General features: G+C 36.3%; 1 pseudogene; it reads left to right on the top strand.

The window, feature by feature from the left end:
* Positions 1 to 15,096: 15,096 nt before the first annotated feature.
* Positions 15,097 to 20,593, top strand: LOC133804955 (casein kinase 1-like protein HD16; annotated as a pseudogene).
* Positions 20,594 to 23,551: the final 2,958 nt, after the last annotated feature.

Genomic DNA, 23,551 nt, shown 5'->3' with positions numbered 1-23,551 from the left:
GAGTAAAAGAAGTAGAAATCATTTAGTTTGACAATCGTGTTGCTTGCTTGATTTATCACATGATTATTTGAATAATACAAATATTTATAAAATTCCGAACATATAAATAATTACAAATATAGTGACTAGGTCATGGTGGATTATAATTGTAATTATATGTTCAAAAGAACGAGTCCTAAGATTAAGTCAGTGCATTGAATTTTCACTGATCTGGTAATCTATGATATGATCTACTTACACATTCGGGGTGTGATGTCTTGTCCAAGGCATTGACCAAGTAAATAAGATTGGATGTATTTTGTTACATTGGACTGGACCGATATTGATTATTGACAAGATAAGTAAGTATCGTTATTATATAATCTAATCATATCACAATATTGACCATAGGTCAATTCAATATTAATTCTCAGTGATTAATATTCTGCTAATTGTATTATTCAAGTCTTTCGATTTGTTCATTACCAGCTTACCCTATGGACTAGCTCATACTTACATATTGGAGATTCGGTAGTATAATTGAGTGGGAGTATTTATCATAGATATGAAATCTATAACTTCTGTTTAAGAAGTGAAACGATGATTTCCTTATAGCTTGATTTAAGTGTTAAATGATAGAGTACTCATTTCTGTAATTAAATTTACGAAAATATCATTTACAAGGAACTTTGTGGGAGTTAATGATAAAATACCAATGAGGGGTAAAACGGTAATTTTCACCCGTCTCATTAGTAGATCATCTATAGATGATTGAATGGCGATTATGATTATAACAATGGATAACGTATTTACATTTAGTGTAAATCGTTCTATGAATTCAAGAGTGCAATTATGAGGCTATAGTGGAGTCACGAAGAATTAATAAGGTAGTAAGATTATTTGTTATAAATAAACTCAGAGTAACTTATTGGAGCTTGAGTTCATAGATCCACGGTCCCCATGTCATCTCTTATCAAAATGGACCTAGTAGTTTTGAATAATTAATTTAATTATTAAATATAAAAATATCATATTGACTAGTTCAATGGAAATAAATAATGTTAAATTATTTATTGATATTTTATGAGAAAAGAAATAGAAGAAAATTTGAGGTTTTTATGGCAAAGTCTCAAAAAGAGAGTATTATAGCCAATTTGGATAATTTTGTTAATATTGATAAATTAGTATTAATATTAATAAAATAAATTAAATAAAGGTCAAAATTATAATTGGTTAATTTTGACAAGTATTTAATTAATTATAATTATTAAATAATTAAAATAAAATTGGTAACTAAAACCTATTTTATGTCCTAGCTAATTGCATATATATACTAGTGTTATATAATACATTAGGTCAGATGAATTTGACAATGTAAAAATTCACTAGTAATATTATATACCTAGTCGCCTACTTTCTCTTAGTTTTCTCTCTAGGAATTCTCTTCTCATGTATTGAGACTTGCCCACACAAACACTAGGTTATTTTAGAGAAAGACTTGGAAGATTGTGGTCTTGTTTCAAAATGGTTTGGATTCCTTGCAATACCTAGCATTCAACAAGAACAAGAGGTTAGGGAATCCAAATGGTGTAGTCATTGTTCCGCTACGCATCTCGTAAGAACTTTAATGGTTTTATTATTGTATTTAAGAATCTCTGTATGAAAATCACTTCTATGCATGTATTTATGTTTTCTATTGTATGTTATTTTGTGCAATAGGAAGCATGCATATAGACTTATATAAATGAGATCCTACAATAGTAAGTAAAGGTTCTCATTTAAAAATGTAAAGAGGTATGTAATTCTATCTTTATATATTTTTCTAAAAAAAATACAAAAAAAAAAAGAAACTTAATTTGTTTTTAGGAATAATTGTATAATATTACAAGTAGAAACTAAAGATTATTCCTAATTGGCTTCAAGGTCTATGTTAGCGTTCCCTCTTCACTTTTGAACCTCGCGGAGTTCTAACGAGTGGAGGACGAGTGGTTCCTTGGCAATATTCCCAATACATATAAGAATATTTCTTAAAATATACTTGCATTATTACATAGTTAAACCTTCCATATAAAAAATATATAGTCTCTTGATACTCGAACTATGCTATGAGGTTGCGGTTTTAACTAATCTTCCTCATCAGAAAAGATTTTTTGAGCTTGTTTGTCAAAAAAATAAATTTTTGAAACTCGAAGTATGCTCTGAGATTGTGGTTTTATTTGATCTTCCTCATCAGAAAAGATTTCTTGAGATTATCATTCATCTTTTTTTTAGACACTTATTTTATTTTATTTTATTTCAGTATTATTTTTTTAATTTATGCTATATTATTGATTTTTTTTCATCTAAAAATATTGAAAAAAAATGAATAAAGAAGAAAAGAAACGTTTCGAGCTTTATTTTCCAATGTTTTTGTTGACCACGATTTTGGCCAATGATAAGTAGACGTCAAAATGACAGTAAGCCTTGAATAGAAAATAACGACACAAATAATTTTATAGTGGTTCAACCCCAATTTGTTGGTAATATCCTAATCCACTTAGAGTTGTGATATATTTAACCTATACTTAAGATCAGATGAACCTTGGTCAACTGAGTTTCTCAAGTATCAGTAGGAAAATACAGTGTTTCTCGCTCTAGAGAATACAAGCTTTCTCTCTCTAAGCTCTCTCAGAAAATGCCCCAAGAATGCCCCAAATGACAGTCCCAAGTTCTCAAAACCAGAGAGTTCCAAAAGATCAGATCCCTATAATGATGCCATGAGCTCTTTATTTATAGGCTCATGGATCGTACATGAGAAATATCCCCTTTGACGGGGTCATTGGTTGTTTTAACCACTTTAATTAATGAATAATAAACAAATTCAAATTACAACAGTATAACTATTATTCTGGGATGTGTGAGATATTCCTGCGACAGTTGCAAACGACTCGGGTTGAAGCGGTTACTGAGTTACTTAGATGGTAACTTCTTAGAACCAACTCCATCCCCGAAGTAACTGATCGGCCAAGACAACGCCAAACACATCACCAGTTGGCATAGGCAAGCACCTCTCTTCAGCATAGGCAAAGCACACCTCTGGTTGGTATAGGCAAAGAACACCACTAGCACACCTCTGGTCGATACAGGAAAAACACACCTCTAGTACAACTCTGGTCGATATAGGCAAAGCACACCTCTGGTCGGGATAGGCAAAGCTCACCTCTGGTCGGCATGGAACACTACTGGTTAGGCATGGCACATCTCTGGTCGGGCATGACACATTACACCACTGACCAGCTAAATTTATCTCCTAACCAGCAATATCACAACTCCGCAGGTCAACATCCAACCTTCACACTTCTTTAATCAACACATTTATTGACTATTAATGTTTCATTTACTAACCATGCATGGCCACTTGTCCCATTCGACTGCCACGTCATTGAACAAATTTTGGGGATAACATTTGCCCCCCAAGTTTATTATATGATTTTCTCATATGATAAACTCTTTCTCTAGCTAATAGTTATTCACGTCGTCCAAAAGCTTTCACTCGGTCAATATCTTTCACTTTTGAAGTAAACCCACAATTGATCTTTCTTGTCCATGAAAAATGGTAGTCATCAGTTTCCCATTTCCATTGCTCTTTTGGGTTCATGGGTTTGTATGAACTTTGAAGTTTTCCTGAAACTTTTTGAAACCTTTGAAGTTCTCTTATTGATCTTATTTGCACAATCCAAGATTAATAAAATATGTGTATACATCATGCTATGGTCCATAGCCTTTAGCCCATCAAACTTGTTTCTTTTACCATTCCTAACCGATCAGATTTGTTTTGGCCCTCGGAACCCAAATAGCTCCTCGGTAATGCTACTCCTTGGACAGCCCAGCCTCTCAGACATGCTCCCAGCTCATCAGACGCACGGCTACTCAGCAAGCAGCTCCTCGAATGGCCAGCTATTCGGACAGCAGCCCTCAACGTGCAGGATCCTCGGATGCGCAACCCCCTCAGTGTACCCCTCGATCCGCTTGGAAAAATGGAGCTCCTCGGATGCACCAGCTCCTCAGATGCCCAGCCAACAGCTCCTCGGATGCACGGCTACTCAGACGCCCAGCCAGCAGATCCTCGGACACACGGCTACTCGGATGCCCAGCCAGCAGCTCCTCGGACGCACCAGCTCCTCGGATGCCCAACCAGCAGCTCTTCGGACGAACAGCTACTCGGATGCCCAGCCAGTAGCTCTTCAGATGCACGGCTACTCGGATGCCTGCCTCCTCAGAGGCACTTGCAGCTGCTCCTTGGATGCACTAGCCTTCAGACGCGCACGGACCCGCTCAGGCACCTGTCTCCTCGGATGCACCAGCCTTCGAACGTGCACGGACCCGCTCAGGCACCTGCCTCCTCGGACGCGCACCTGTCTGCAGCTCCTTGGCATTGCTCTCGGATACACACGGATCTGCTCGGTCACACGAAGCTCCTCGGCGTGCACCAGGCTTCAGATGCGCGCAGACCCGCTCGGGCACCTGCCTCCTCGGACGCGCACCTGTTAGCAGCTCCTCGGCGTGCCCCTTGAGCCGCTCGGATACATGGCCCTCCTAGCCCCTTGACCATGCAGCATAGCCGCTCGGGCATGCACGGCACAACCCCTTGGGCACACAACTTCCCTAAATATTTTTTTTGGGGAAGATTGACTCCTTTCCTCAAATAAATTAATTTTCACAAAGTAATGTATATATTTTTTATTTTCATTCATTCATTCTCTATTTGGTTTACTCTAGGGACTCATCACTGTTAGTCATGCTCAACACCGAGTAGTCGGCTATAGGGAGCTGGTCAATTGGTGGAAGCCCAGGCAAAGATTGAAAGTTTGACTAAGTCTGAGAAAGATCTCCAAGAAAAGACTGAGCAGGCTACGAAAACAATTGCTGACTGAGATAGATTGTTGAAGGAGTTGGTTGATGAGAACAACAAGCAAGTCCAGGCCAATAATACATTGACCGACTAGCTCAATAAGAAGACTCGAGAGAATGAAGAGCTGAAACAAGAGAAGGAAACTGATCTGACTCATTATGAAGAAATCTGCTTCAACCGCTTCTATCAGATTAGGAAGTTAAACAAGCCTCTCAATCTTGAATTTCTCTCTGAAGAAGCCAAGGTCGAAGAACTCACCAAATGCGAAGCCAAGGCCACAGAGGAGGCAGCTCTTCTAGCTGACACCGTGCCTGCCTCTCCTACTCTATCACTTCGACCAGAAGAGGTCCTGGATATTGACGATGGTGTTGACTAGCCAGGGATTAGTTTACCCGACCAGTAGATACTCTTAGCCGACTTGAGAGATTCCTATCCAACAACAGAGTTTCCTACTCGACCAGTTATACATGCTCAGCCGACCAGGGAAGTTGTATCTGCTCTCCCGACCAGGAAAACTTTGCACCTGGCCAACTAAACTTTGTACTTGACCAGTAGTTTACTCTTTTTTCTTATACTCTTGTGAAGGCAATTGATGCTTAGCAGCTTTGATATTTTTCTCATACAGTCGAGTTGTTGGCATTTATACTTTAATTTTCTTTGCTAACTTGAAACATTCTATGTCTTTTTAGACTTAAAAACTTATAAGTTTTTTTGTGAATAGTAAAGTCACTTTGATGTATGCCTTATATTTTCGCATGAGTACTTAGTTTTTTAACTTAGAAATTATAGACATTTCATAAGCCCCTACTAAGTATACTTTCTCACACTCTCATTGCTCTAACATTTTATGAGCATAATGTTTATTGTCACATGAATATTTGCTTCTAACTTAAAATTTTGAAAAATTCCAAGTTACTTAAGCTTTGTCAAACAAGTTAGCTTAATGGCCTTTTTTGACTTCGAAAATTTACAAGTCAACCTAAAAACATATATCTTAACTCGTGCTCTTATTGCATGTGTTAAATTATATACCAGTATACCCCATGTGCCCCCCAAGTGATCGAGGGTTGAAAGATCCTTGGTCACTTGCTACTTGACTGAATCTGTTCGAGCAGTTAATTACTCGTGAAACACATAGAATATATGGAAAATATTCGAGCAGTTGAACACTGCTTGAACGTACCGAGCAGTTGAACACTATCCGGTTTTACCGACCAGTTGAACATTGTTTGAAAAATTAACACACATGCATATTCGTAGCAAGAATCGACCACGCTGTGCGTAGTCTCTTTTATTACTCGTAAATTAAAAAAGGACAAAACGTGTCTTAAACAACAAAAATTGTTTAAAAAAATAAATGACTGGTTAGCAAATAACCAGCTCATAAACCAAACTTAAATAACAAGTTAAACAACTTGAAATTAAGCTACCACTCTGAAAGAGGTATTTAGTGATAATATATCCTAAGATGCTCGCCATTCCAGTGGTTCCTGATCAGGCTCCGTTCACCAAATCTGATCCCAGCACTCCCGCTCATGTCAAAGTGTCTGGGCATACCTCCCCTTACTTTGTTACTATCCTCAGCCAAGTGTGGACCTCCACATATAGTGTCTAAGGTAAAGTCTACAGGCCCGGGTTGCAAGGGTGGAGATCTTTGTCGTTTGAACCCAAGATTGTTGCTGCCTCATTCTCCTTGGGGTGCAATGCCCAGTACTTTTTCAACTTGCCCGACTGGAGAAGAAATTCTATCTCATCCTTGAGGCGATTGGATTCATTCGTGTCGTTACCATAATCTCCATGGAAACGACAAAACTTATTCATGTCTCTCTTACTTATCTCTTTTCTATGGAGGTTTCTTGTAGGGAACCTCTTCATGACTAGCAAGATATATTTCCGCCTGGTTGGCCGAGAGAGTGGTGTAATTAGTGAACTGAGGCTCATACTTGGTTGGCCTTTCGTCTGAACTCGACTTAGCCTTCTTTTCTTTATGGCGGTCAAACCCGTTATTCCCACATTTCTTTCCACCCTTCTGACCATTTCCACCATTCTTAGGAGGGTCAGTCGATCCACCCGGATTGTTTATGCCATTATCCTCTTTCTCGATTGCATCATCCAATTTCATATACTTGTCCGCTTAGTCAAGAAATTGTTGAAGTGTTGAAATTGGATTTCTATGTATACTATCCCACAAAGGGCTCCGGTAAGTGATTCCAAAGGATATGGCAACCATCTTCCCCTCGTCTCTTATGGCAGTTGTTCTGTTGTCCTCTCTCATGAATCTCTGTATATAATTCTTTAGATATTCATCATTTCCTTGTTTGATATCTGCCAAGTGGTTGGCATAAACTGGCAGAGTCCGAGCAACACTGAATTGTCTACAAAACTCATTCCTGAATGTTTCCTAAGAGGTAATGGAATTCAACTTAAACATCCAATACCACTCCTGGGCAGTATCTGACAATGTGGTTGGGAAAACTCTACATCGATAATTGTCACTTACCCCGAGCAGTTCCATCTAGTCCTCAAATTTCCCAACATGTCTGATGGGATCCACCTTTTCTGTATATACCGGCAGCACCGGTGCTTTATATTTTGTAGGCAACTAGGCTACTCTAATCTGGGCACAAAATGGACTGCCACTCCTGTAGTCTACAACATCCATTCTGAAAGGTCGTTTTGATAAACCTTGCACCGCAGCTGTTAGCATGTCAAGCTGGGCTTGGATGGCTGGAGCAACCAACGAGGCTCCAAGATTTTGACCTCCTGTTTGGGCATTTCCAGCTGGAGCACTGTCGTCAAGTATTTCTATTTGACTGACAGGGCGGTTCAGATCTTGCCCTTCGACCGGGACAGTCCTCCTCTTGTTGGTGACAATGTCCCTTAGGTCCTTCCTGGAAGCATGTTCTCCTAGCCGATCGAACATCGTACTCTTTGATTTTTCAGAGGGCTTACTACGCGGGACCTGCTCTCTCCCACTACGCTGCTGGGTGGGATGTAGTGGAGGTTTCTCGGTACGTCCCGGGCAATCTTTTCCTCCTTGCTGGTCAGTGCCTTCCTTTTCTTTTTCTCTTGATCGGTTAGTCTGATGACTGTCCCCCTCGTCTCGACCATGTCCATCTTTGTAGCTAGGAGTTTTTTTATCTCGAGGAGCTTTGGTTTGGTTGTTTCCAGGTGGAGTGTGCTTACTATCCGACCGGTAACTCTCTGATCGGGAGGTTTCCGACTGGTGACTTCTAGAAGGGATTTTAGAGATCTCCCTTTGTGTTGATGCAGTTTTAGAGCGGAATCCATCATCTGCCTGACCAGTCTGATTGCTATGACTTCGATCAGTTCCCCGAGAGTTCGTCCTTCTAGCAGGGGACTTCCGACTAGCGTTGTCCTTTCGTGCTCCTTGGGTGGCTGCTCGTGCTGTGGCTTGAGCATTGGCTTGGGCCAATTGGGTAACCGCTTCTAGAGCAAGTGCTGCTTCACGATGTCTCCGGTCAACTTCCTCTTGTCGTTGTCTGATCTCTTCACTTTTGGCCTCCATATCGCGCCTTTGTTGTTCTAACGCAGCTCTCTACCTGGCCATCTCTTCAGCGAAAGACTCCCGTCGAGCATTGAATTACATCATCTCCTCTTGGAAAGCGCCTATTGCTTCCTAGAGTTGTTCAACTTCTGGAGTGGTCTCCTCGAGAAAGACCCTGGGCTCAGTCTCAAGGTTATGAGGTCCAGGATCTTCTGCTCTAGCAGGCTCTTTTGACGTACTTGGCTTTATGGAGGCCATATTGGTATTCTTGGGAGCCATATAGGTAGGATAGCAATGTATTTCTTCTATTCAGGTTCTCAATGAAAGCACAAACAATGTTGACCACGATTTTGGCCAACGATGAGTAGACGTCAAAATGACAGTAAGCATTGAATAGAAAATAACGACACAAATAATTTTATAGTGGTTCAGCCCCAATTTGTTGGTAATAGCCTAATCCACTTAGAATTGTGATATATTTAACCTATACTTAAGATTAGATGAATCTTGGTCAACTGAGTTTCTCAAGTATCAGTAGGAAAATACAGTGTTTCTCTCTCTAGAGAATACAAGCTTTCTCTCTCTAAGCTCTCTCAAAAAATGCCCCAAATGACAGTCCCAAGTTCTCAAAACCAGAGAGTTCCTTTTTCTTTCAAAAGATCAGATCCCTATAATGATGCCATGAGCTATTTATTTATAGGCTCATGGATCGTACATGCGAAATATCCCCTTTGACGGGGTCATTGGTTGTTTCAACCACTTTAATTAATGAATAATAAACAAATTCAAATTACAACAATATAGCTATTATTTCGGGATGTGTGAGATATTCCTGCGACAGTTGCAAACGACTCGGGTTGAAGCTATTACTGAGTTACTTAGATGGTAGCTTCTTAGAACCAACTCCATCCCCGAAGTAACTGGTCGGCCAAGACAATGCCAAACACATCACTGGTTGGCACAGGCAAGCACCTCTTAGGCAAAGCACACCTTTGGTTTTGTATAGGCAAAGCACACCACTAGCACACCTCTGGTTGATATAGGCAAAGCACTCCTCTAGCACACCTCTGATCGATATATGCAAAGCACACCTCTGGTCAGCATAGGCAAAGCACACCTCTAGCATACCTCTGGTCAGCATGGAACACTACTGGTTGGGCATGGCACATCTCTGGTTGGGCATGACACATTACACCACTGACCAGCTAAATCTATTTCCTAACTAGCAATATCACAACTCCGCAGGTCAACATCCAATCTTCACACTTCTTTAATCAACACATTTATTGACTATTAATGTGTCATTTACTGACCATGCATGGTCACTTGTCCCATTTGACTGCCATGCCATTGAACAAAATTTTGGGGATAACTGGTTTATTCTTCATTCGGAAACAATCATAATTCTAGTGATACTGAGGGTACTAGCCATTTTAGGGGTGCATACAAACTTAGTGTAAGAGAGTACTACAAACTTGAGGTCTTAGAAACTAAGTTTGATATAGAAAGTTACGAGGCTCCCGAGGTAGATTATGATGAACGTTATTGTGACCCTGAAAGAGTCGACCATAGGAATCATAATTCTAGCTGGAACAACCCTGTAGATTTTAGTTGGAAGTCTAAGTACAACTACCATGCACCACCTCACATGAATTTTAAGCAAAATTTTCCTAACTTCCCCCATGAACCTCCATATAATGTCTGGACTGATAGGAATTCCTTAGAAGACACTTTACACACATTTATAGAGGCGCAAAGAGAGTTCAATAGACAATTTGTGGAAGATTTTAGGGTAACTAGTACTCAACTTTTAGAATTGACCAATACTATTATTGCACATAATCTAAGTCAATTACTGTCTCAACCTGAGACCACAGTGCCATCCTTTACTCCCAGTTCCAAACCCAATGAGAATGATGTCATTACCATTTGGAGTGAAACTCTTTCCCACACATAAATTCTTCTAACCACTCCAAAGGAAAATGAAAGTTATCACACTGATGTGATAGACTTAGTCGTTGAGGAAATCATAAACATATTTGCAATGAAAAATTCACATAATTTTCTCCACGATTTTGAAACTGAACATTTTCTTTTTCCTGAAAATGTGGTTAACGCTTCTATTTTTTAGACACATGATAAAAGAAAATTTATTTTTGATACAAGATAGTATGTAACACATGCAGTTGGTAGACTTACCTGAGAGCGGTGCTTTTGTCTACCAAAGAATGATCAGATTTTATCTTTCTTTTTAGTGTGCTTTATTTTAATTTGTGTCTTTATTTTATGCTGCGAATTTTACTTTTTGGAGTTTTTGTTGTTGTTTGTTGGTTATCATTTTCCCATTGGCTCCCACAATGTAAATAATGTTAGACATTAAGGACAATGTCTCATTTAAAGTTGGAGGTAGTGGGCATATTCATATGTTGAAATATATTTTGATTACCATTTTAAAATTTTGAGTTAAATTTTTGCAAATTCACGACAACAAAATTTTTGTGAGATAGTTTTTGCTATTTTTACTATTAGGAAGTAATTTTGAGAGTTATTCCATGCATAACCAAACATTGAAAAAAAATTGTTAACACATTCAGTTGGAGAAAAACCCTAAGTTTTAAAGATTTTTATTTTTTGTGAGTTGTAAGAATGAGAAAACAACTTTTTGAACTTTTATTGATCAATTGAGTTGGTAACAATTAGTTTTTGAAATTTAAAATATGACATTTACTATAGGGATATTTTTTTGTTTAAAAGAGGCTTTGTTGTAATTTTCTCTTAATCTATTGTATTTTTTTTATAGTGTCTCTTGTAAAAAAAAATTATATATATATACCAGAAAAAAATGAAGAGAAGAAAAAAAAAAAGAACAAGAGCAACATTTCTCATTTTCCATCTTTTGTAGTTTTGTTGAAATAAAAAAAAATCAACATTACTACATTGTTTTCAATTTGTGTTATAAAAAAAAATCGTGTATTAAATTTTGTATTATTTTTTATTTTGGCTCTTAGTGTTATTTTGTAAATCCTGAAAGTTTCTATGTCATTTGAATTCAAATTAATTGGTTAACCTATCTTTTGATCAATGTTTGTTTAAATTGATTGTCCTAAAACTATAATATCCATTTTGAGCGATCATTCATACATTTTCGACTCTAAGAGTGTCAACCTTTTCCTTAAATATTTTCAATACGTTTGTGAGGATTTGGAGTTGAGACTTTATTCCTTGGTGATTTTTCAAAACTGTTTGTATTATGAATTATGAGAAGATTGATATTGTTTGGTGCACACACACAACTTTTGATTACAACTTTGATAGTTTTAAATAACATTTTCTAAGTTCTCACTAAACATTTTGTTAAGTAGTTTTGCATGATTTCATTCATTATTTCAACTCGGTAATAAATTTTATCTGCTTGAATTGCTAGGGACTAACAATTATCTAGTTGGTGGTTGTGATTAAGGGTCAAAACTGCACATTTATTGATTTTAATTGTCAACATAAATTAAGTTTTAATTAATATTTTCATAGAATTAATGTGATATATTTTATAAATGAAAATATTTAATTTTTTTTTTCATGTTGTAGGAAAATGATACAATTTTGGTTGAATAAAATAAAACAAAAAGAAAAGTAAATAAACGTGGAAGAAAATGAAGAAAGTTGACATTTTGAAGAAGTTAAGCCCAATCCAATTCATGAAGATGCCATGTCACCAATACATGCAATTTCTTCTCCACCAATAAGAGATGTCAATTACAACTCATTCCCACAAACATTGACAATCCATGTGCTTCATTCTTAACCAATAGAAGTGTCTTCTTTTCAACAAAAGTTAGCAATCCATGTGCTTGACTCTCAACCAATGGTAGCTTGCCACATGTTATTTCCACCATAGTTTATTTGTATTCTACACCTATAAATAAGATCTAGTTTTCATTTGTGAAAAACACATTTTCTACACACTTCTCTCCCTATCATCTTTTCTTTCTATTTTCTCTTCTCCATTTTATCTCTAAGCCTAGTCTTCTCACATTTTCAATGTAAAATGTGAGAATGACTTTTAACTTAGGCTAGAGTTTTCTTTTGGTGGGGATAGAGGTGAAGCTTTGTATTTTGTAATCTTTTTATTTTAAATTTATAAAAGTGTTTTAATGTTCAAATATTTGTGTTTTATTATTTCTATCATTATTTATGCAATTAATATTTATTATTAACTTTATATAGATTTAGTCAAGCTTTTTCTATGTAAGTTTACTAAAATAATTTATATTAATTTTATTATTTTGCAGGTAGTCTTTTACTGCATTATCGCCAAGAAGGTATAATGTCACTTATAGATTTCTCGTAACAATAGTATTAGCATGATATATTAATCTGTTATTTTTGTGAGTAGTCTTTTACTGCATATTGCCAATGATATTATGTCGATTTTAGGTTTCTCATAACAATAAGATGAATATGTACTTCAATTAAGAGATTTTACTACTCAAATTCATTTGTAAATTATCAAAGTAATATGTGACCAAAATATATTGTGGAACCCTGATGCCTCACCAAACCCCTTTTATCATTTATTTCCTTTCATTTCAATTCTTCAAAACCACAAAAATATAATTTATTTTAATGCTTTCACATTACTTATCTTCTAACTATTTTATTTGTTCTTTGTTTCTTTACCTCCTTGTGGAATCAACAACTCATCTATACTACAACTACTGCTAAGTGGAAGTCACGTTTGAGCATTAATCACACCAACTCACATCAATCCCAACCTCCTATTCCTCCAGTACGTCATATAACAAACCATCATTTTCCTCCTCCTCCAAACTGATAAGAGCATAACGATCTTCTAACTCTTGTAAATGATTAATACCTGATGCCATGCCTTATCACCAACCAAGCAAATGCCAAAGTTTATTGAAAAAAAAATTGAGAAAAAAATTCAAACCATGTCAAAAGACAAGACTTATCATGCATTGAGTTAAAAAAAATAGGAATGTACCATTTTAATACCTTATTCTTTGTTATAGAACCACTTAGTAATTTATTGTTTAATTAAATCTAAAGCATATTTATACATTTTTTATCAAAAAAATATTTACCAAAATTAGTGTAAATATATATGTTAACATTTGATCTTTGTTAACTATGTTTTTTTGTATATAAAAGTAGTAAGGTTGAACAAGAACATATCAATGAAGAAATTGAACAGCAGAGGAGAATATGTTTTAAGACTTGTATTGCCTTTAGAAAACTTGGGTTCCAATCCCTTTACATAGTGTTCTTCTATCCCTTTTACAGGGCTTTATGTCACAAGTTCTTTTTACAGAATTACCCTCAATCATATAACATGAAATAATCTAACAAGTGTCCATATTCTATTGCTTATTTGCTTGGTAGTGGAGGCATTGGATATTTTTTGAGTCAAGTAAGATTACACCACCACTTTAGAAAGATTCTAAATAAGAAATATAATTCAATGAAGAAATAATCAAAATAACAAACGAGAAACCAAAAACTAAAAACCAAATAATTCTGTCGGAGAACACCAAAATTTGAGGAAGAACACCAAAAGGCTTATACACAAGGAATATTGCTGTCTAAATTCTTTATTTCCTAGTCCTTGGTAGATGCTTGAGGTCTTTTCTAAGAAGGAATATAATTGACATTGAACAAACCATTGAAATTCATAAGACAAACACTTTCTAGATGAATTTATTGGAGAAAATTTATGATCTTGGAGAGCTAGAGCTAGAGCTAGAGAGAGAGGCTAGAGAGAGAGAGTGGAGAAGTGTGATTAAATCTTCAAAACTCTAAAAGATTCTCTTTATAGTGTAGACATTGTTATTAAGCCTAACAAATTGAATTAGAGATTTTAAATATATCATTTGGAGCAAAAAATTGACACTGTACAGAATAGATGGGAAACATATCACGTGTCATGGAGACATATCGTTGACACCCCACAACAAGTGACCTATTATATGTTGTGTTTAGTGTGACTCTAAACGACGCGCGCAATGTGTCGCCTTTCACTAGGGAGGCAAAACGTCGCCTAAGTGGTTGGTTAAGCTTTTTAAAAATGATTTTAAACACTTCCAAATACTCCAATCATTTTGAACACACCTGGATACATCATTGTACGATCCAAAAAAATAATTTTTTTTAAATACATACAACTCAAATTAAAATTTCACAACCCCCCATTATGTAAAATCACCTAAATTTCTAAGAACACTTTGAGTTTTGTAATTTAACAAATCCTAACAATACGGTGGTGTTCATGAGGCGGCTCACAGTTGTACTTTCTGTCAGACATGTCAGCGAAGTTCAAGGATAATTGTCTGAATTATCTGTTATTTGCTGCCACATTGTCTTCTTCTCGCTCAAGCGTTGCCTCCTTGTTGATTGGGTTGTTAGATCATTCTTTTAGCGAATGCACTATTTACACCATAACAATATAATTTAAAACTAATTCACTATAAACAAACAAAACATTAAAATGAAATTAATTTAACAATGAAGTACTAACTTAGAACTAAGACGATTAAAAAATAAATTATTAAAATGGCATTTTCGTACAAAATAAGAATAATAAAAATCCTAGTCCTCGCGTGTGTGAATATCTTTTGTCCTAATTCAAAGTTTTATTATATATTTCTTGCACCGATAAACACATGTCCGTACACCCATATTCTTCAAAGGAAACTGCATATTTCTATTTTATAACATATTTATAATGTAAAAGCTAAAGACCAACTAAAGTTTTTGATTAAATTTTGTTATGTATTGTTTTTTTAAAAGGATTAAACTTATTCGAACTAGATATTTATATACATATATAGGATTAAAAAAATAAATAAAAAATGGGATACATCATACATGGCTTTTTTTCTCTGTTGAAGTGGAAATCTAGAGACTGAGAAGAGAATCCTTCTTTTTTTTGCTTTGATTTGTGTTCATTTCCCTCCACATATTTCCCAATTCCATTCTTTCCGAACCCTAATTTTTCTTTCTTTCTTTCTTTTGATTTGCAAAGGAAAAAAAACAAACTTTTATATCTCTTTCCCTCTTTACAGTGATCGATTTTTGGCCGATGATTCTGGAAGCTTCGTGAATATTCCTTGCATGGTGTTCTCTCTCCTCTTCACCCACATGGACCAACAACAGCTTTATCATGCCTGAGCTGCGCAGCAGAGCTCGCAGAAATCGGGCACCTATTAGTCCTGAACCAGTACCCGACCCGATTACACACCTTCAGCAGCAACAACAACAAAAACAACAAGAAGAGCAGCCACCGCCTCCGCGAACTGTAAAGGGTCACCAGGGAAGAAGGCGAACAAAGGGAAGAATAAGGAGAGTAAGGCGATCGGAGTTGAAAGGAGGTCGTTTAAGGCCGAAGGAGAGGAAGAAGAAGAAGGAGTTCGTGAGAGAGGTATGGACGAGCTCGATAGTGGTGGTCGCAGTGGCGCTAAGGGAGCTGCGGCGGCTGAGGATGAGGGAATCCCTGCTCCTATTCCTGAGAAGGTCCATATCTCTCTGTGTGTTTGTTTTTATAAAATATATTATTTTCTTTTAAAAAATATATATTTTCTTTTTGTTTGCATGATGGCAAACTGTAGAAAGGGAATGAAGATAAAGCAAAATGCGGGGATTTTTGTGTTCAATGTTTGGATTTCCCTTCATTTGTAGTTTTTTTTCCTTTGATATTTTAGCTTCCCACACTTTGATTATTTCAGAGGCTTGTAAAAGTTTGCTCTGCTTTTTGTTTTTGGTTGATAGAGTCCTTTGGAAAATTTTATTTGTTAATCCGTTGTAAATGGACGCTGCAATGTTTTAGGAGAACCGAGAAGGCACTTGCAGTTTGCTTTTCCATATTTGTTGTGATACTTTACAAAGTTTCTCTTAGTGATGTTGTTAAGCCACTGGTATATCTTGTCGCTAATTGATATAGTCTGGCAAAATAATCATTTTTATTGGGTTAAGTTTATTAATTTTTTATTTTTATTTACCAACAACAGGTCCAAGTTGGTGGTTCTCCATTATACAAAGTAGAAAGGAAATTAGGGAAAGGAGGCTTTGGACAAGTTTATGTCGGTAGGCGTGCTAATCCTACAAATATAAATGAAAGAGCTGGCCCTGGAGCTTTAGAGGTTTGACATTGTTATCTTTTGGTGTTTTTTCTGAAGGGTGTTTATTATTTTTGATGGCTTTTGTGATCTTCATTATCTCAGGTGGCCTTGAAATTCGAGCACAGGACTAGTAAAGGATGCAACTATGGACCACCATACGAATGGCAAGTTTACAAGTGAGGCAACTACCTTCTTAATTTTGTTTTCATCTTGTCCATATTGCATTTGCACCACCAAGGTTTTGGTATATACATGTTTAGAACTGTCACTAACTTTGTTGCTTTTACAGTGCACTTGGGGGTAGTCATGGGGTGCCTAGAGTTCATTATAAGGGTCGACAGGGTGACTATTTTGTCATGGTATGGTTCCTTCTAATATTTTAGGTTGAACCGTATGACATCGACTCTCCTTCCAGTTTTGCTACTCCGTGAATGCTTAAAAGTAATCCTATCTTATATTGTACAGGTTATGGATATGCTTGGACCTAGTTTGTGGGATGTTTGGAATAATAATTCACATACGTAAGTATATTGTGCTGGTTTATTGAAGAATTGATTATCTTTATCGTTGTTTGACATATACATTTCTCAACTGCAGAATGTCAATCGAAATGGTGGCATGCATTGCTATTGAGGCGATATCCATATTGGAAAAGATGCATTCTAGAGGGTGATTAATTTAATACTTAGTACTTACAATATTTTACTTCCTAATAATACCACTTTTCTTTTATTCTGTTGCTGAGCATGGTTACTATGTCATGTCAGAACTTTTAAACTGTTGCATTATATGATTGCAATTTTAAATTTCCATCTTGCAGGGTCCACAGATAGAGTATATTAAACGACATTATTGTTCATTACATTTTACTTTGTAGAGTGATATGTGCTTTTTGTTCTATCTTGATGCTATTTGTTTTTTTTTTGAGGTTGCAGAAGGTTCTATTCCGTTTTGGATGGTGGTTGTGTATAAAAGCACTGCCTCGAACTTTATCTGAAATGATGTGATGCTCTACAAGATCATTGATTATTTTGATAATGATGGTCCTATTAATTTTTTGCTGTTGTTCATGCAGATATGTACATGGGGATGTGAAACCTGAGAATTTTTTGCTTGGTCCCCCTGGCACCTCAGATGAGAAAAAGCTGTTTCTTGTTGACTTGGGATTAGGTAACTGTGGAGTACCATTGTCTTCTCTCAGCTGTTGTTACTTTGCCAAAATTAGTTAATATATTATATGAAAAATAATTTTGGAACTTGTTTTGACCTTTCAGCAACTCGGTGGCGAGATAGTGGAACAGGCCAGCATGTTGAGTATGATCAACGCCCCGATGTATTCAGGTGAATAGACATCTTATACTTATTAGGAGATGAGTTTGTTTATATTGGCAATTGCTTGATATTATATGATATAACTTTTAATTTGCAGGGGAACAGTTCGATATGCTAGTGTGCATGCCCATCTTGGTAGAACTGGTAGTAGGAGAGATGATTTGGAGTCTCTTGCTTACACACTTGTATTTCTTCTTCGAGGTCGCTTGCCTTGGCAAGGATATCAGGTTCAGAATTTTCAAGTTTTAGTTGGGTTATGTGTATACCTAATTTTGTATGCAATACTAAGACATCTTTTGTATTAGGGGGAGAATAAAGGATTTCTTGTCTGTAAGAAAAAGATGGCTACTTCTCCAGAAGCTCTGTGTTGTTTTTGCCCTCAGCCTTTTCGACATTTTGTGGAGTATGTGGTGAATTTGAAGTTCGACGAAGAACCCAACTATGCAAAATGCATCTCCCTTTTTGATGGAATTGTTGGCCCTAACCCTGATATTAGGCCAATAAATACTGAAGGTGCTCAGAAGGTACTTTTCATTTACATTAAACAAGAATTTTGGTTGTTTTTGGCTTGAAATACACCTAACTCGTGTATTATGGATTGCGAAGCTCATATGTCAGGTTGGACATAAAAGAGGAAGATTGTCCATGGAAGGTGAAGATGAGGAACAACCTAAGAAAAAGATTCGTATGGGAATGCCTGCGACACAGTGGATCAGTGTTTACAATGCTCGACGTCCTATGAAACAAAGGTGTGTACATCTCACTTAATAAAGTCATGACGTTGAACTTTACTAAAGCTTAGTAAGTTGATTTTCATTTTTGATTTTTTTTTTTTTCAATTTCTCTTGTAGATATCACTATAATGTTGCAGATGTGAGGCTATCCCAACACATTGAAAAAGGACATGATGATGGGTTATATATCAGCAGTGTCTCATCTTGCTCAAACCTTTGGGCTCTTATTATGGATGCTGGCACTGGTTTCTCAGATCAAGTTTATGAACTCTCTCCTTACTTTCTTCATAAGGTTTCTTTTTCTCCTTTCAAATCCAGGATGGATCTATGGAACATATATAATTATGGCTTAACATTTTCTTGCATTGTGTGGTGTGCATTGAATACCTGCTCTTGATTTTGCTGCATATACTTTCTCTAATGAATTTATACGCAGCAAATTTGTTTATGACCGGTGCTTATTACAGTGGGTAAAAACTCTACATGATTACTACTTATGGGAGTTAAAGCTCTGAATTCATGTAACTGTTTTTGTAAATGAAGGAATGGATCATGGAGCAATGGGAGAAGAATTTCTATATTAGTGCAATAGCAGGAGCTAACAATGGTAGTTCATTAGTCATAATGTCCAAAGGTTAGTCTGGAGTCACAGAAACATGAATATATGGAGAAGTTTATAGCTGTCTGACTCAACTTTTGTTGCTTCATATAGGGACTCAGTACTTACAGCAGTCATATAAAGTGAGTGATACATTTCCATTCAAATGGATCAATAAGAAATGGAGGGAGGGATTTTATGTTACTGCTATGGCCACTGCTGGAAGTAGGTGGGCAATTGTCATGTCTCGAGGCGCAGGCTTCTCTGACCAGGTCTTTGTTAATATTTGGAAATTATTAATCGTCTTAGTTGGAACTGCATTAGGTGGCCCAACCCAAGCATATACATACATGTGTGTGTGTACAGAATTCTGACAACTTTTCTATCAACATTGTCAGGTTGTAGAGCTAGATTTTCTGTATCCTAGTGAAGGTATTCACAGAAGGTGGGATAGTGGCTACCGTATCACTGCAACTGCAGCAACTTGGGATCAGGCTGCTTTTGTTCTGAGTGTGCCAAGGAGAAAACTGATAGATGAGACTCAAGAGACACTCCGCACTTCTGCTTTCCCTAGTACACATGTCAAGGTACATTATCTGATTGATTATTCTTCTTTACTCTCTTATTCTACCATTCTACTTTTCGGCAAGCTTAGTTTAATGCTGTGTGGTTTTCAGGAGAAATGGGGGAAGAACCTTTACATTGCATCTATTTGCTACGGTCGAACTGTCTCATGAGCTGCCACAGTTTTGCAGCAAATTGCTGACATAATTTTAACCACAACTTTTTATGGGCCAACAGCCTGTTTTTACTTATCATCTACTGCTCCTCGAGAAGCAAACATCCTCTTGTGGCATATAGGAGTTGATGTATGCTAAAATCTTATTTTATTACAACCATCACATTAGCACATCTCTTATGAACATCTGTGCACATGCTTTCAATTTTGGTGAAAAATTTGTGCTGTTTTAATCTGTCATGCCCACTGGATGGGTCATTTTACCTTATGTTGAAAAGGTTGTATATCTTTTAACAGTAGTTTTGATTGAAGGCATGTGCACGGGTCATTTTCATAAATGATGGTATTTTGGGAAGGCAGCATGACTGTGATTTGCAGTGGACTATGGACATTCTAGTCATTCAGCATGTACTTGGCTCTTTTTCCTCCCCATCTCCTCTTTTGCACCCTCCATTATTAACGTTGAAGATGATACTTGGATGTTTGGATTTGTCCTCAAAGACAGAAAGCAATTGTGTACTTCGAAGCAGCAGTCTGTAATGGTTTTTTGTTAATTATTTTTATTTTAAAAGCAATATTATTAGTCATGAATTTATGTTCTTATACAGCCTACTCTATTTGATGGTGGATGGTTTATATAAAATATAATTAATTAGGTAGGATTACTATTGACAAAAATTGATTTTTTTATGCGTTTTAAACTCTTGATTTTCATAGGCATGTCTATCTATGGTGTTAGATTAAAAGTGGCCTTACCTGAGTGGTTTTCATTTTCTTGTTTCTGAGATGGATGCATGTGACTTAAGAAAACAAGATCTATACTTGTTCTCCATTACTTGAAAATTTCAAACCAAATTGCATGTTATGTATATGCTTCAAAAAAAAAAAAGAGAAGGAGAATAGAAAAGGTTCTGTATGTTAATATGCTAGATTTTTCAGTGAGTTATTATCACAGGGTAAATTGAATTTTGACTAAGGTATTGGAAGCAGGTGTGCGGAGCTTCCTTCGCACCAATCATGAAGTCGATTTCATTGCTAGGACATGCCAATCTTACCTCTTGGTAAGTTTGTGGAGGGTCAATTGAAATTTTATGTTGAGCTTTTTATACTTGTAATTTTCATGTGCCAAGTTGTTATTTCAATATGCATGATGTAATTTTGTATATTTAGGGACCAAACTGCAATTTTAGGATTTGGTTTGGTAAATTTGAACAGCATCATCTTCATTTCTTGGTTCCCAGTTTTGAATTAACATTTTTATTCTTTTCAAGTGTCCATTTATTACATCCTCTGTTGTGTTTTTTAGGTAATAGTTTAGTGATATGTAAATGTCATACACCCAAGGTAACTGGAAATTGGTTGAAGTTTGAGTGCCTTTGTGGTTTCTTATGTCAACTATGGTGATTCAATGAAGAGAGTGGAAATTATTAGAACTCAATGGTATGGCAATACTTCTTCCTTTGAAATGAAAAATATCCCATTCCAATAACCAATGTGACCTATACAATGATGCATCTCCATACTGATTTGACCTGCAAGGGGCTTTTAGTTTTTCTCTGGTTATTTTTTGTTTTTAGTAGGCCTTGGTAATTGCCATCAATATCAACAAAGAAACACGAAGATACCATACTATATATTTACATTTATAGTTATTTCTCAAACTAGGGATGGTCTTGTTTTTCATTATTCTTCTTTTATGAAATGATCAGGGCGTTGCCGTTTGATTTTAAAACCTTAGCGTATGTGGAGCATTATTTTGTTTGTTTGTTTTCAATGTTATTTTATAAGGTGCACAACTCAGATGCTCTTATGTATTTATGGATGGTCAACACAAGTATTTAATCTTTTTGTTCCTCAAAAAAAAAAGTGTTTAATCTTTGAGTTGGGGAAAACCAAGTTTTACACATAAAATGGAATTACAAATATCAGTTTTACTGAATATGTTTGTGTATACATTTCTCTATGAATAAATGGCATAAATTCATGATAGTTTTTGTATTCAAATAAGTTGAGCTGTACGAAACTCTTGTTTGAAAGTTTTGGAATTGTATTTATCATTGGGAAATTTGACTATTGATGCATTAAATAGGGTACCATAACAAAAATATCCTACTCACTATATACATGTCCATTTGATTATAGTATTTTCCGTAGTTCTAAAAATACTCGTCATTTGTTTCTCACTCTCTTTACTCTCGTACTTTCTCCATTCTCTCCCTCACTCTCTCAGTCCCGAAACCAAAATTCCTAAAATCTCCCTCCTTTCGCATTCACTGTCAAATTTGTGGGTATTGTCTTCTACGACCACGTTCGCACATCAATAGAAAGAAATCTCGACCAGAGTAGGTGGGTAGGCGAGAAAACCTAAGAGATTGACGAAACAACCCTGAAATAGAAAAATGTGAGAGATTTACTTATTTATTGTGCAATAAATTGTCTGGGCATGGTTTATTTGTTAATTTTTTGTTCATAGGATAGATCGGGGCTGGGTAATAAAGAAATTTGATTTTTTTTTTGAGATTTTTATTCACCTTGATAGAAATCGATAGGCCTCGATAGTAAATATTATGTTCTTGGTTTGATTGTGCCTCGATAGGTCTCGATAGAGTTAGGCATACTCTGATTTTTGCTTCTGCCTCGATAGGTCTCGATAGAGTTAGATATATTCTGATTTTGCATTGCCTCGATAGGCCTTAATAGCCCATGCAAAATCATAAAATACCTAATTCTATCGAGGTCGCTGAAAAAATCAGAGTAGTTCCATGTTTATCGTGGCACAATCAAACCCAAAACCTAACATATACTATTGAAGTCTATTGATTTCTATCAAGGTGAATAAAAATCTCAAAAAAATAACTCAATTTTTTTCATTCCCTAGCCCCGATTTATCCTATGAACAAAAAGTTAATAAATAAATCAGGCTCAGACAATTTATTGCAGAATAAACAAGTGAATCCCTCACATTTCGGGGTTGTTTCGTCGATTTATTGGGTTTTCTTGCCTACCCGCCGCTTACTTCGGTCGAGATTTCTTGCCACTGATGTGCGGTCGTGGTCGTGGAAGACAATGCTCACAGTTTCAACAGTGAATGCGAAAGGAGAGTGAGAGATTTTGGTTTCGGGACCGAGAGAGTGAGGGAGAGAGAAAGTGGGAAAGAAATGATAATTGTATTTTTGAAACTAAGAAAAATACTAGGATAAGATAAACATGAATATAGTGGGAATGGTATTTTTGTTGCATCAATAGTCAAATTTCATGAATATAGTGGGGTGGGTATTTTTGTTGCATCAATTGTCAAATTCCCTTTATCATTTGATGATCCTTTTCTTTTTCACTGTCACAAGTAACGAGTATCTAGAATAATATGAAAAAGAAAATTGTTACCTCTGATACATTGTCTACCTTGTCCGATTGCAATAAGGGGACCCTCTCGGCTTGATGTGTGGGGAGAGATGAATTTGACCTAATATGCTTTATTAGAATATGGAGTGCTGGGCACAAAAGCATATCTTATCCTGTTTGACAAGACATGCAATTGACCAGAGCTGCTCAAAAGAAAAGGCAGGCATGGCAGTCTCAGTCACTTTCGTGAATTGTGGTTGTAATTTGTTCAGCTATGATAACTAGGTGGTTAATAG

This window comes from Humulus lupulus, chromosome X (genome assembly GCF_963169125.1).
Source record: "Humulus lupulus chromosome X, drHumLupu1.1, whole genome shotgun sequence".
NCBI lineage: Eukaryota > Viridiplantae > Streptophyta > Magnoliopsida > Rosales > Cannabaceae > Humulus > Humulus lupulus.
This window is presented reverse-complemented; position numbering and strand designations above follow the sequence as displayed.